Genomic DNA, 16,162 nt, shown 5'->3' with positions numbered 1-16,162 from the left:
ATAATTCCTACACTTTAAAAATCAAAATATGAAAACCTAGTTCAGTGAATAATAACTGCCTAACAACAATAACAAAAATAGCTTAACCCCATTTTGAAGAATTCATTCTTTTCTCTCCATTTTAGCACTTCCTCGTCAATCATCATCTATTAATTTTTTTCACACCACATTCAGAAACCGATAACACAGTTAGTGAACGTAAACATCTGTAGTCTACCTCTTTTACAGTTTTGTTCCTCATTTTTCTTCCCACTTCCCCTTAAGGAGGATTTTTCTGTCTTTCCTAAATGGGCTCAAACTCCTAATTCGTCCTTTAAAAGCTTTTGCAGGATCTTATTTTCTCATGTACAATGCCTTTAGGGCTTTAATCCCAACACAAAGATCTTCAAAAATGCAGTGGCTATTTCTGAAAGAAAAAAAGAAATTCTAAGGAGTCTGGTTGCAATTGTTAGACCGTTCTGCAAACAGTTACAACCATAAAGTAAAACAGAATAAATTTCACAGATGGTACTACTTCGTAAACATCAATGGTTCTCATTTTCTTAGCCAGACCCTCTAAATATCATCATCTTCTTCAATTATTAAAAAAAAGACAATGTACCATTGGGGTCATTCATGTCCCTTTTCTCACATCATGCCTTCTATTGTCTGCTTAATCTTTTCTTATTACCAGTGGGTTTCAGTCCATCCCACCATTCCTTTGCCTTTACACTAAACGGGTCATGACTGAGGGCTTAACATTCAGCACCCAGCAATCAAGGCCACCTCTCTTCATTCCCACTGTCAGCCATGGGTGACACTTGTCACCCTCTGGCTGAAGCCCTCCCTTCACATTCCCGTGGTGTGTGAACCACATTCTGTCTCTACTTCTCCCTGGAAGTTTCAATTCTTAAAACTTGGTAATACTGAATCTTTTCTTAGTTTCCCCCCAAGTTGAATTCCTCTCTTTGGGTACATTTTTCTCTCAGAATTTAAAAAAAAAAAAGAAAACAGAAAAAACTTTTCTCGTTCTTTTTGCTACCCATTCTATAAGCATATTTCTAGCTTTGAATCCATTTTATGTAGGTATGATTCCCTTCTGTCAATTTAAAATGGGCAAGACTAAAGCTAATTGGTTTTCTCCAACCTTCTTTTTGTATCTGTGAGAGGAAGAAAAAAAAAGAAGTCGGGACCCCAGTTCACTATGCCAAAGGCAAAAAATTAAGCTGAAAGCTGAGTCATACAAGAAACTGCCTTTCCTTCTCTTCCTAAGCAGATAGCTATAGATAAAATGTTCCATATCTCCACAGGTAGCTACTCTGCCTTCATCCTGTCTTATGTAAGGTGCCAATTTTCTGAGCACCAGAGGAATACGTAGTTGACCGTTCCCCTACCTGCTCCTTTTCTCTTGCAACATGTGGATTAGCATACCCTCCCTCTTTCCCCTCCAGCCTGCTTTTCCACTTTAAATCTCGAAGCCCTCAAATTCATCTTTGGAGAAAGGCACAGACCACCGACAGTTTCTGTGATTCTGGGTTTTTTTTTTTCTTCTGGGCATGTCCTTAACCTTGGCAAAATAAACTTCTAAACTGATTGAGATCTGTCTCAGATACTTTTTGGTTTACATATCTTAAAAACATCTGAAGAAAATTTGTCCTGTTTATTCAATTGAGAATTAGGTGGTTTTAGATAAGAATTGACAGGGGAATGGCATGCTTTTGCACTTCATTTTATATCTATTTTTCTATTACTTGAAGTTTTTATAACAATAACATTATTTTTACAATGAAAAATCTTTCTTTTTCTGCATTTGTTTACTTGAAATAGGGTATTACCCTGTCGCCCAGGCTGAAGAGCAGTAGCATGATCATGGCTCACTGGCAGCCTCAACTTCTCTGGGCTCAGGTGGTCCTCCCACCTCAGCTTCCAGGGTACCTGGGACTAGAGGCACATGCCACCACACCCAACTGATTTTTTTTTCTTTTTTGTAGCGACGAGGGTCTCACCATGTTGTCCAGGATGGTCATGAACTCCTGAACTCAGCAGATCCACCCATCTTGGCCTGCCAAAGTGCTAGGATTAAAGGTGTGAGCCACCGTGCCCAGTCCTTTCTTTTCCTTAAAAACACTTTTAAGTTATTCAGAAGGAAAAAAAAATTCTACCTAATGCTTTTTAAAACTCCTCTAAGATTATGGTTATTAAGCTTTTTATCACTAAATAATTACTCGTTGAAAAGAAGAGGAGAACAGAGCTAGTGGGAAACTAAAGCTGGGGAAATTTCAGAGAATTGTACCAAGCTGGTGTCCCTTGACTTGTTTTCAAGCTGTGAATGTATAACCACATTCTGTGAGCATCATGCTTTGAAGGCTGAGTATGGAGAAAGTTTATGTTATTTTGAAATAAAAAATATTTAAATAACTTTGATGCCCCTTTAGGAGCTTCTGATTCAAAACAAAAATCTGACTCAATTTTTTTTCTCTATACAATTTGATATATTCAGGGTTTTTTCAAAATCAGCACATGTTGCTGTAGTAATTAAACACACAAATATACACACGCAAATAAATACATGGAGAAGTGGAGAAAAGAGAAAGTCTCAAAGGATATACTGTAAAGTGTCAGCTTTGGCTAATGGAATTATAAGTAGTTTTTACTATGTAGAAACACTGTATAACTTGCTATTGTGTGGGCTTTTTGCAGTTAGTATGGATTACAGAGATATACAATAAAACTCTTACTATCTCACACACAAAAAGACCTGCAGGCAAAGAGCCCTGCATCCATAACACAAGGGGATTTCTGACAGGGGTGTCATTGCCTAGAATCAGGGTTCATTTATCTATTTTCTCCTTCCTTCTTTCCCTTAAGTTTGGCCTTGAGGAGGCACAAATGTTATTTACAGAAATACACTTACATACAAAAACACACCACACACACACATCCCAAACAAAACTCCCATTCTTATTCTCCTGAGGTTGATAAATGTGATCAGGGTTCTTTTCGAATGCCTAACACTAAGGTGTGGTGGTGTTCATCAGGGTCCCACAGGAAGCCAGAGAGCAAAAGCCCTGATTGATGCAATCCATACAGGACAAGCCTCCCAGGGCCAAGAGCAGCGCAGTCACCAGTGGAAAGGAAGAACAGAAAAATACCCAGCACAAGTGTGAATGTTGAAGTTACTTTAGTAGTTTTTATACAACATCGTATTCAACTATCGAAGCATATATTTTAGAACTCAGTCACAGCCGTTTTATATGCCACAAATAAGTCGGCTTGGTGGGTCTAAGCTGGGGCTAACCACCAGATTTGCAAGCCCAGAGAATGAGGGGAAAACTTCCAATCCCTGAAAATATTCTTTTCCATGACAATCTACTTAATTGTAATATTTGTGGTTAACATGATTTCTCCAAGCCCAGGTGTACAGGTCCAGATCTATTTGCAAATATCCAGGGCTTTCCAAATTTAATTGTTATGTCTAACATTGCGATCTGAAAGCTACCCACCCCCAGTAGCACATTCCAAATTATCAGCTTTTTCTGGATTCCTATTTAAACGAGATTCTATCTGCAGAATTAAAACTTGTCCTCAGCATTTTTCACATGTGAGTTTTTTGTTTGTTTGTTTGTTTGTTTTTGAGACAGAGGTTTTCTCTTTATTGCCCAGGCTGGAACCTCCACCTCCCAGGTTCAAGCGATTCTCCTGTCTCAGTCTCCTGAGTAGCTGGGATTACAGGCCCACCACCACACTCAGATAAGTTTTGTATTTTTAGTAGAGATGGGGTTTCACCATGTTGGCCAAGCTGATCTCAAACTCCTGACTTCAGGTGGTCCACCTACCTTGGCCTCCCAAAGTGCTGGGATTACAGGCATGAGCCACCATGCCCAGCCCACATGTGAATTTTTAAATACTGGTATGTGTCTTAAGGCAGGAATTCTTTATTTTATTTTCTTACTTCATTCAAAATACTTTCCCTCTTAAAGAAATTTTTTGGGCAACTCTGTCTTATCAACCACCTTAAAATTTCTTCTGGAAAAACTCTTTCTGGCACGTAAAGTCTTACTTCTATGAAGAGTTCTTCCTTGCGGTGGAATCATAAACAAGAAATAGTCTCAGAGGTTATCTCAACCAACGTCTTCAATTGGCTGATAAGAAAAATTCTTCATGCTTTTTTCTTTTTTTAATGATAGTGCTTAGATTTCAACAAAACTCTTCTGCTCTCATTTGTTCTCTGGTATCATTTATCTTTCAATTATTGTTTAAGATCTCCCACACCATTAATAACTTAAGATAAAAACAGAAATCTACGGAGTTTCTTTCTCTCAGAGAGCTTTTCCTGTATTCCACTCCATGTATTAGATGACTGATGAGCCTGGGATTCTTCCTCTTAATGTCTGGTTAGGTTTTCAGAGGAAATGTTGACTTTTGCCACGAATGGTGGCAATCTCTAATCTTCTGGGACCTCATGCTAGCACACTCTTGCGCCACCTAGAGGTGCTTTGGCCCAGAACTTTTCTGGATCTTTGTGGTAGAGACCTCTGGGTTCCTACAGTGCAGTGGGCACATTCACAAGCAACTCCCCCAACCTCACCCCCACCTGATTCTGCTATAAAGAGGAATTAATGTTTGCATGTTAAAGGGGAAGAAACAATGACTGTGAGATCAAGTGTCCTGACAGAATTTCGCTAGTTGGGGCTATAGCTGGGATATAAGCCTGGGTTTTCTGACTCCAATTTATCTACATCGCTATTTTCTTTACCTATTACTAGGCTTTTTTCTCCTCTCTTTTACACTCTACCAACCAGCCCCATCCTGTGCCACCAGAAAAGAGATGAGTGAATAACAGGGAAGAAAGCACTGTCAGTCCCTCCTTGGCCCATCTGGAGTTAAGAACCCCCCTCCTTAAACAGTTAAGGCCTCTGTTTTTTCACTTATTGTCCCCAGAAAGAATCAATAATGTTATGTTGTTTGTTTTTTGAGACGGGTCCAACTGTTCTTCGAGACAGGGTCCAACTATGTTGCCCAGGGTGGTCTTGAACTCCTGAGCTCAAGCAATAACAACGTTAAGTTTTAACCACTTCTTCCCTTCCTGCTCGTCTGGATTGCTAATAACTGTTAATATTAATTTAATGTTAGGTTTAATGCAACATTTATCTCAGAATAACTTTCTTGCTGTGTTTTAGGGTTTTTTTCTCCCCTTTATTCAAATCAAGGTCATTTTTCTCCAATCTCAAAGCAATGTTAGAGACTGTGCCTATCTGAAACTCCCTTATCACTATTTTTCTTCAGTAGAATACTTTTGAGCTGCTTTAGGGATATAGCAAAACAGAAAGAGGAGAATATATGTTCCCATGCACCCATTTATGGTAGAATCATTATTTTAAAAAAAAAGTCAGTCACAACGAAAGCATAATCCATAAAATATGAATATTGATAAATTGGACTTCATCACAATCAAAAACTTTTGCACTTCAAAAGACCCCACTAAGTCAACAAAAAGACAAGTCACAGGCTAGAAGAAAGTACTTGCAAATCATGTATCTAACAAAGGACCTGAATTTAGAACATATAAAGAACTCTTATAACTCAATATACAAGAAAACAAACAACGCAATTTTAAAATGGACTAAACAAATATTTCACCAAGAAGATATAGGATTGTTTAACAAGCATATGAAAAGATGTTGGGTGTCATTGCTCACTAGAGAAATGCAAAGTAAAACCACAATGAGTTACTACTCGATACACTAGGGTGGCTAAAATAGAAAAGATGGACAATAAAGAGTGTTGGAGAGAATATGAAGCAATTGGAAAATTGCTGATGGGGATGGAAAATGGTACAGCTACTTTGGAAAATAGTTTGGTAGTTTCTGAAAAAAATAAACATAAACTCACCATACAAACCAGTAATTCCACTCTGAAGTGTCTATCCAAGAGAAATAAAATCAAGTATCTATACAAAGACTTGTAGGCAAATGTTCATTGCATGATTATTCATAAAAGCCAAACTTTATACTAACTGAAAGGAGCCAGATGTACACATGAATACATATTGTATCTCATTTATATGAAATCTATAGAGACAGATATTAGATTAGTGGTTGCCTGGGGCTGAGGGTGGAGTAAAGATTCACTGCAAATGGGCATGAGGCAATTCTTTGAGGCAATGAAAAAGTTGTAAAACTGGGTGGTGGTGATGGTTGCACAATTCTGCAAAAATAATCCAATTGAAAACTTGAAACAGACAAAATTTATGGTGTGGAAATTAATCTCAGTTAGACAATTTCCTTACTTCAACATTGCTAAGTGCTTATCTTTAGCTTTATTGATTGGCGTTTGAACCTATGAGCCCACCTTAATTTGCTAGCCATTTACTCATTTCTGGGCAAACTAGCATCAGAGGAGAGGGTCAAAACACAGTACATTATCACCTGGTGCTGTTTACTCTTGCATGAAAACTGAGCAACTTATATTCCATACAGACTTTTAAAAGTGTATGTTGATTTCCTTTAGCGGTGTACCAAATTTTGACAATGTTAGTCAATGTCTTCAAACTCTAATATCAAATAAACAAATACATTTGAAATGCTAACTCTTAAACTTTACCAGACTGGTCTTCTTGCCACTAAGAGGGCATTAACCTACTCTGGTTTCATGTTGATAGAAGGTCAAGAATGTTTGCCATCTGCCCTAACTCCATTCAAACATCATGTGGCCTGCCTTAGAGCTGTACTATTTTAGTAACGAGAATTATCCACCTGGGAAAGAGGCCAGAGTAGCTGAAGAAACCAAACCAGAAGTGGCTAACAGACAGAATCTCCTTGTTTGGCTTTAAGTACTTGTAATGAAATTCAACTTTCTTGTCAGACTATTTACACAAATGCCAGTTCCACACAGGTTGTAACTGGACTCTGTGCTGCACAGCTTAGGCAGTTTACTCATCACCTAGCAAATATGCTCTGCCATGTTAAGGTAAGAAGTTATATAACCCTTTTCTTGGCAAACATTTTAAGCAACAACAAAATAGCCATGAGCAACAGAGGAAATTAGGCTGTGATTCATTAAACAACTCCAACTTAAATGTTATGGTTTGCATGGGCTCAAGTCCTCACAAATATGAATTCCCCCTAAGTCTTGAGAGGTCATTTGTGCATTTGGAAATGGAAAGAAATCTGATAATAGGTGTCTCCAAAAGTGCACCCAGTCAGCTGGCTTTTCCATTTTCCTTTGTTTTCATGATGGGCCAACCTGATTCCAGTTGGCATGCTCTGCCAGGTATAGTCATTTCTAAGGGGCCTGGAGTCACTCTATCTCCTTTAGGATATCTGAGTGTCTCTAGTATAAAACAAGATGTATTGATTTGGAAGGCTAATTTATAATCAGTATGCTGAACAAGAACAATTCTTAGGATGTAATCATCAAGCAATTTTATTTTCTGCCCCCATTGACTCTAAATTAACTCTTCAGATTAGTTCTTCTCCAGCTCCTGGAAGAAGTCTCAAACAATCTCATGCTACTTCTGGTCACTCTCTGGGAATAAAATATAACAAGTTATGATCTCAATTCAGTAAGCAAAATTATTTGGCTTTATATAATCATTGAAACTCTAAACTCGGTTTAAGGCTAAAACACTTTCTCCCTCCCATTTGCAAGTTACCAGCAGACAGAGGAAGCGACTTAGCTTCTCACAGTCTGCTTTTGCTATCTTTATAAAATACCATAGCCTGGGGGGCTTAAACAACAGAAATATATTTCTCACAATTCTAGAGGCTGGGAAGTCCAAGATCAAGATGCTGGCCAATTTGGATCCCGGTAAGGGCCCTCTTCCTGGCTTACAGACGGCCACCTTCTTTCTGTGTCCTCATATGGTAGAGAGAACAAGCAAGCTCTCTGCTGTCTTTTCTTATAAGTACACTAATCCTATTAGATAAGGGCTTATGATATAATTTAACCTTAATTATTTCCATAAAAGCCTTATCTTTTAGAGATAACTCATTAGGAGTTGAGGCTTCAACATATAAATTCGGGGGGACACAATTAAGTCCATAACACTCATTTTCATCACCTTTCATCTCTTCCTTCATTCTGTCTTGTACCCATAGTATCTGACCTTTGAAGTATGGGGAAAGAGGAGATTAAAGAAGGCAGGACCATTGATACTGTCTGGAGCTGGTGTGAGCCTTCAGCATCCTCCCCAGGCCTGGCAGGCAATAAACCCAATTCCTTTTCTTAGGGGAAATGTTTGGAAATGCTGTACTCTCCTCCTGTTCCATGCCACACCTCTTTCCTCACCCCTAAGAATTTCATGGCTGACCTCCAGCCTCTTCCTGGTGAAGCCCCTTCTCCTCTTCAGACAACCCACATGGACAGACATGAATCAATTCCACATCAGCTCTCTTTGGAATGTGGGCCGTCAAGTCCATCAGAAACCTTCATGCTTCCTTTTACTTTCTTCCTCTTGAATCTGAAGCTCTAGAAGAACAGGCCAATCATGAGGCAGTGCCAAATTGCTTTGCTTCTGTAGTCAGAGTGTCTCTCATTTTCACATTCCCCAGGCAGAAGTCAGAATATATCCCACCCTAACGCCCAAACTGCAGAGGACACACTTCTAGCTTTCTGAGTAGTGTCCCTGAAGCTCTTCTTTTTTGACCTGAGGGAAGGAGAGGCTCATTCCACTAAAATCATCCCCCCAGTTCTCTCTTCTGTAACAGATGTGACGAATTGGTCCTCAGCACCAATTCCAACCTATTTTCTTGGGTGCTTTCCTTTATTGCAAAATTGAAAACAATATTTTCAGATTATTTTGAATTTGGGATTCTAAATGCAAATTACGTTCTGCCAATTGAAGGTACTTGACGCCAGGCATGGTGGCTCATGCCTGTAATCCCAGCACTTTGGGAGGCCGAGCGGGTGCATCACCTGAGGTCAGGAGTTAGAGATCAGCCTGGCCAACGTGATGAAACTTCGTTCCTACTAAAAATACAAAAAATTAGCTGGCCATGGTGGCGGGCGCCTATAATCCTAGCTACTCAGTAGGCTGAGGCAGGAGAATTGCTTGAACCCGGGAGGCGGGGATTGCAGTGAGCCAAGATAGCACCACTGCACTCCAGCCTGGGCAACAAGAGTGAAACTCCGTCTCGAGGAAAAAAAAAAAGGGGGGGGGGGTACTTGAACAAGATTTGAAAGGCAGACAGGGTTGGAGTTGGGGAAGGGGGCAGTCTTCCCACTGCATGCAACCCAGGGGAGAAAAGAGTATTTTTCCGCATCTATGATCCAGGGTCCAGCTTTTGTTCTACCCTCAAGTAGCAGCCCCGCTTCCTTCTAACTTCTCCCCACCTCAAACATCTCAGTTACCTAAACAAAATGGATTTCCACTCCCAAATCCTAGTAAGCCACAGATTTCAGGACCTTGAGAGAAAAAATACAGTTAAATGGAGGTCTTGAGTTTTCTTTTCCTTTACTGTGTTCAAACCAAATTACACTGTTTTGTATAATTAATTCATTACCTAGAGAACAGGCCTAAATTATGCCTCATAGACTATAGCTTTTGTAGACTGATTTTACCAAGTTATTTATTTCAAATCTGTTATAGTTGCTGCCAAGGAATTTTGATGTCATATGAAGTATACTATGGAGAGGTTTTATACTTATGTCAATAAGTGAAGCCATTTCTCTCTGACACTTTTTATTAATGGAGTTTCTATGAACTTGTTCCGTTTATAGCTGGCTATGGTGATGCATAAGCTATTAAAGCAGCAAGTCACACTAGCACGCTCACACACACACATGCACACACATCATCTTCATTCACTACATCTTCCCAAGGTAACCTGGGAGGGCTACCTACATCTTCCCAATATACCTTTAATAATAGACACCTCCCACACAGACCCAATATTGCAGCCAATTTTAAGACAGTTGTGCATAGACAGACCTGTTGCCCACATGGCAGCCTCTGCCAATCACGAAGAACAGGAGTTTGCTTGGCAGGAGAATCAGTCACCATCTCCGAGTTCCTGTGCTTATGGCTGGTATGAGTGTTCTCTTCTGCTCAGATGTGAGGATTCAATGAAAAGTACCCGTCAAATCTATGCATTTATGTGGAAATGAGACATTGTTCTCTAATGTCAGTGTGTGTTTTGAGGACGACATTGCCTGTAAGACACTCAATTCTCATTATTTTAAGAAAGCAGTGATTTAACTAGGAGATATTTTTATGTATGCATCTTTAGATTTACACCACCTTTCTTCCTGAGGCCCACGACCACCAGCCTTATAGAAGCCACTGTCGTCTCTCACTGGACCACCGCTTTGTTTCCTAACTGGTCTCCCTGCTTCCATGTGGGCCCCATTACAATGTTCTCCACATCAAATATAGAACAGTCACTTAAAAATGCAAATCAGTTCCAGTCCCGACCTGGTTTATGAACCCCTCAGTGGCTTTCCACTGCACTTTAAATAAAATAGAACTTGGCGCTGGGTATTGTCCTCCCTGTACCCCAGCCAGCCCGGCTGAGCCACGCTTCTGAGACTGCGCCAAGTTCATCCTGCGCAGCCTCTGCCTTGCTCTCCTCTGCCTGAGGTATCACCCCTCCAGGTCCTCCCTAAACTGACTCCTTCTCTTTCTTCAATTCAGTCTCCTCAGCGGGGCCTCCCCTGACCAACTACCAAAGCTAACTTCTGCTTATTCTCCTTGCAGCTTCCTATTCACTTTTCTTTTAACACATATTATCTATCTATAATTATGTGTTTATTGTCTACCTCCCCTACTTGACTGAAAATTACATATGGGTGTGGACCATTACCACTTGTATCCCAAATACCTTGTTCGAGCATCCACTGACACCCCAAGAGGTCTGGGATCCCAGGTTCCCAACTCCTACCATACCACTGGTGTGTTATCACCTGCAAAATTTGCTTTAACATTCTTGTTAACACCATCAACATAATTTTACTGAACAATTTGCCAATACCCTAAAATTTGTTAACTTTTCCAATAAAAATCTAATAAGAGAAGCTTTTAAGTCAACAACAAGGAAGCCAGGATGTAGAAAACAGCCAGCTTTGACAAAACAATGTGGCTTAGGTGAGCGTTTCATCAGTTTGAAGGTACTATAGCCGATTTTTGTGCTAAGCTGAAGATCAGAGTGCAGTTCCACAGGACAGGATGCGGAAGCATGACTCTGCTGTCTCAACTCAGATGTTTTTACAATGACCTCATCATTTTATTTGAAACAATGAGAATTCCAGGATCATTGGAACATCCGTACTCAAAAATCATAAAGAAAATATGTTAACCTTTTCTTCAACTCTTCGTGTCAATGTCTCCTTCCATTCATATACATAACCAGTATGATTTATTGTAACACATAAATAAACTATTAAAATAACCAATTTAAATTCTCTTAGTTTTTAACAATAAAATTATTTATACATTAGTGAAGATTTAGTCAAAGTCACAGCTAAGAATTATTGTTATTTTATGGAGACATATTTGAAATATAGAAAATTAGGCATGAAGCTATTAAAAGACATATTTTACAATGGCTACATAGTTACATAGCTTTGGGGGAAAAAACCAGCTATGTTTATCACCAATAAAAAAATAGAAAGCTAATTAAGACAAAAGCCTATTGTGAATCTCATTTAACTAATCAGTTGAATTGACACATTTATTGAGCTTCTACTATGACCTTAGGAAGTGTAACACATGGTTCCAGCCACAAGAAGCTTACGTTGAGGGGGGAAAGGGAGCACAGGGGCTATTATATTGTACATTTATTACATTAGTAAGTGTCTTCTTACATTTATGAGGTGCTTACCAGTTCCAAGTTCTCTGCTAAGACTTTATGCATGCACTATTTCATTTTATTCTCACAACAACCATCATGTACTTTAACTACATAGCAATTTAACTTTTAAGAAAACTAAGCCTCAGAGAAATTCACTGGCTGTCTACTGACATACAGCTAGTGAGTGGCTGAGTTAGAATTCCACCCAGATCTGCCTGATTCAAAGGTTCAGAGCTCTTTCTACCATCAAAAATGTGCTGTGGTCAGGCTTTCCCCAGGAAGGAATGCAAAAATAAGACCAGATAATAAAATGAAAACGTGAACTTCATGAGGGCTAGACCATGTTCATTTTGTTTCTCATTTTATTTCCCAAACCCAGGACAGTACCTGCACTGATTAGTATTTTTTGAATGAATGGCATCTGACAATTAAGTTTTGAAAGCAACAGATTTTAACTCAGAGCAGAGAGGCACTGGGGGGAGCTTAAAAAGACAACTCCCAGGTATATAAAATCTGGGAGAGCTGACTGAACATATTGTCATATTAGAATAAAGATTTAAAGCAGTCTTCAGAGAGGCTGGTTAGCCTTGAAAACAGAAAAGGAGAGTGAAACTATAGAGGTGAAAGCTGATCTTTGTACATCCATTTTATTTTTCCCAAATTTACCAAGGAGAGAAGCTACTCCATCTTCCTGGGGGCTGAAAGAGAAGAATTGAGTGAAAGGGGAAGAAGAAGAAAGGCCAGGCCATTATAGCAACTGAACTTCACCCACGAAGAGAGAAGCAGCAGGCAGGAAAGAAGCACCCCCACGTAAACTAGGCAATAAAGCCCCATGAGTGTGACAGGACAATCTGAGAGTTGGGACACCCAAGAGATCAACCAAGGAGAACTCAAGGCAATGGGCTGGAATGTTATAGGACTTTAGTTGGAGAGATGCATGAACAGAATAGCACAGACTAGAACATAGAAAAATGAAGTCGTGTGTGTGTGTGTGTGTGACAGAGAGAGAGAGAGATCTGTTAGGATGACCTAAGCATTGACACTGTGGAGCCAATTTCCCTTGGTTTGTACCTCTAATAAATTGTCTCACCCTACCCCCACCACTGCCCACCCCCTCACCAGTAATTGTATATTTTTCATCATACGTGAAAAGAATCAGCATTCTGGTTTGTATATATCGGTCTCTGTAGCCTTGGTTAACATACATAATCCCCAAGAGGAGAGACCCTTCATCTGTATATAGGACAAATAAAGTCCTATGTCTGGATGGCTGACACAATACCTTGAACCCTTGTGAATTCCTACAGGATAAATGCCACTTGGAATGGCCTCCTGACAGCCAACCAGTGCTCTCCTGTGCTACAGTGTACCCCCCCGTACTACAGTGGGGCCAATGTTTCCTTCTGAACTGACATTATCAAAGAGTACATAACTGCAAGAAAATACATTTCAGTCCTAAGAGGAGATCATCAACTGCACAAATACAACACAGAGGTTATGGTACAGTGTATGATGGGGAGTGGGGAGGGAGGAAAGAGAGGAGAAGAACTGATATGCATTCAGCTTCTAGCTTGTTTTTAAGAAGTCTTACACAGACAATAACCAGAGAACTAGAGGCTTGGCGAGGGTAAGTCAATTGACCAGAAGTCACTCAACTAGTAACTCTCAGGGATTTCAAACCCAACTAGTAACTCTCAGGGATTTTTAAACTCTTAGGTATTCAAATGCAGGCCTGTCTAGTTCAAGGGTAATAATAACAATGAGTACATAATTAGTATAAAAATAAATAGAAAAGACCCTTGTAGTGAGACTTATAAATTAGAATGCACAGTTATCTAAGAGACACTGCTCTCTCTCAAGTTCTTTTTAAAATATTCAATAGAAGACCAGGTGCAGTGGCTCACACCTGTAATCCCAGCACTTTGGGAGGCTGAGGCAGGTGGATCATCTGAGGTCAGGAGTTCAAAACCAAACTGACCAATATGGTGAAACTCTGTCTCTACTAAAAATACAAAAATTAGCCAAGCAAGGTGGCACGTGCCTGTAATCCCAGCTCCCTGGGAGGCTGAGGTAAGAGAATCACTTGAACCTGGGAGGCGGAAGTTGCAGTGAGCCAAGATTGCGCCACTGCAATCCAGCCTGGGCCACAGAGTGAGACTCCATCTCAAAAAAATAAACAAACAAAAAATAGAAGAATACTCAATAGAAGTATGCTGTTTGGACTTCATTTTTGTGAAGGCAAAGAAAAATAAGTGAAATGAGAAACTATAAAAACAAGCTGTGGCGTCTAATTCCTCCCCCTGCCCCTGTTCCATCCACAGAGTGTGTTTGCACAACCAGTATATAGGAATGTTCGGAGAAGTGATGGAAACTTTATAGGAATTTATATGAATTGGTTTTTCCCTTGTGGATTTTATAAGCAGATTAAATTCCACATTCAAATTGCTGCACTGCAACTTATTAAATATTCACTTTTCAAAATAAGTTGATGCATTATTTACAGCAGAGCAGATTCAATATTTAAATTGTTTTCTCAAAGAGTTCCTGACTAGAGCATGTAACCAGCACCTTCCTCCTGGACCAGACAATGAGATGAAATGAGTCTTATTTGGTGCAAATCCTAAGAACAAAGGCCTAACCTGAACTAGAAAGCCAGCTTTAGTTAATGCCAAACTCCAGGCTGCATCCACTTCTGGACCTCTGACTTGCCTTCTTCTTGGCCTCACACAGCATCTTGTCCCTCATCAGCATTTCTCACACTAAAGGCATCTGGCTACTTGGGGTGGAATCATCTGGGATGAGTTTTCAAAATGCATTGGCATTAAAAACAATCGTTTTTAAACCTCAGGATTGAGAATCACTGCTCTAACCAAGGTAGTGCCTAATAAGAAAGCCTTCTTAAGCCTTATCCTAGACTCAGAGTTCAGACTTTGTCTTGTGAGCTCTGGGAGACACCAAAAGGGTTAAAGCAGAGAAAGGACATGTTCACATTTTGCACTTTAAGAGTAGTGTAGCTGCAATGTGGAGAATAGAACACTCGGGAAAAGGAGCCCAGGTGAGGCAGTGGTCTAGGCGAGAGAGGACGTGGACCCAAGGTAGAGCAGTGGACATGGAAGGATTTGAGGGGCACTTAGGAAAGATAATCGATGGAGCCCAGAGCCTCATTGCATGGAGGGTGGGGAGGTCAGCAGGTGACAGAGAGGAAGAAAATAAAGAAGAACTTGCTGTGTTTAGGGTGGAATGTGCTAACATGAATGCTACTTGTCACTGCAAGACTCAGATTATAACCTCAATGTTCTGATACCTAAGGTTTTACAAATATACTCTGTTTTCCTAAAATCAATTAAGTGGTTGAGTTTTGATTTATTTTATAGTTAACAAAAGGACATTCTTTGAAGTTCTTTTTGGTATGGGGTGCTAAATAATATAGAGTAAATTAAAACAATGTATCTAGGATCCTAGTGAGGTTATTTCTCTTTAGCTTCTCTGAGAAGCTGGGCAATGAACCAAAGCCTGGGCTTTCATTCTGCAGTACTGAAAATATTCAAGTCTCCTAACCTCAAATTTGGAAGTTAGCTCTGTCTTTTTAAATCACTGGCAAGTCATCTCCTCCTTTTCCTCTCTATCTCACTCCCTCTATCCTAGATTTTTCAGGCTTTATTTGGAGATTGTGAGTCCACAGATGGGTGGTGTCTAGCTGGAACTGGAGAAATTTACAGAGGACAGAATGTAGCCATAGTTGTAGGACAAGAGGCAAAAATCTGATCTTCTGATCTCTTTATTTTTCAGTTGTAGTCTGTATAGTTGCAGTGTTCTTTTTTCCTAATCATAAAATAATTACAATGTATTATTATTAGGAATTCAAACAATTCAGGAAAGTATGATACAGAAAGTGAAAATACCCTGACACCTCAACCTCAGGAACATCCACGTTAACAGTTTGGTGTATACACTTCCAGATTCTTGCAGTAACATAGGATTAAGGTGAGGAATTAGGCAGGCACCGAGCAGGAGGTCAGGGGTCCAGGCAGATGGAGAGCACGTGTTCTTAAGAGAATGCATGACACATCAGGGAAGCTGGAGGTTCCCTATGGCGCTGGTATCTGAAATGTGAGGTGGGCGTGGCAAGATGCAAAGAATGGAGGTTGGCAAGGACCCTTTAGAATGTGTGTGCACACGTGTACACCTTTTAAGAATATCAGATCATACTATGCATTGTCTTCTAAAACTTGTTTTTCTACACGGAAATCTTCCCACATCAGTGCATTTAGGTATAATTCATCCTTTAAAAAAGGGATATATAATACTCTTTTATTTGGATGGACAAAGTTTGTTTAACCAACCCACTACCAATGTGAGTAGCTTCTAGTTTTTGCTATTAAGAGCAAATCAAC

The 16,162-nt window shown here is 39.8% G+C and overlaps 1 long non-coding RNA gene across 2 annotated transcripts in view; it reads right to left on the bottom strand.

The window, feature by feature from the left end:
* LOC134739588 (uncharacterized) overlaps window positions 1–6,015 on the bottom strand; it is a 98,239-nt gene extending 92,224 nt beyond the window's left edge. Inside the window, exon 1 of one of the 2 annotated variants that reach the window (XR_010126393.1) lies at window positions 5,872–6,015. This is a non-coding gene — a long non-coding RNA (uncharacterized LOC134739588). The remainder of the gene's footprint in view (window positions 1–5,871) is intronic. The other variant, XR_010126392.1, reaches the window with a different exon arrangement.
* Window positions 6,016–16,162: the final 10,147 nt, after the last annotated feature.

Source organism: Pongo pygmaeus, chromosome 4 (assembly GCF_028885625.2).
Source record: "Pongo pygmaeus isolate AG05252 chromosome 4, NHGRI_mPonPyg2-v2.0_pri, whole genome shotgun sequence".
In the NCBI taxonomy this organism is placed as follows: Eukaryota; Metazoa; Chordata; class Mammalia; order Primates; family Hominidae; genus Pongo; species Pongo pygmaeus.
Note: the sequence above shows the minus strand (reverse complement) of the source record. Positions and strands in the feature narration are given on the sequence as shown.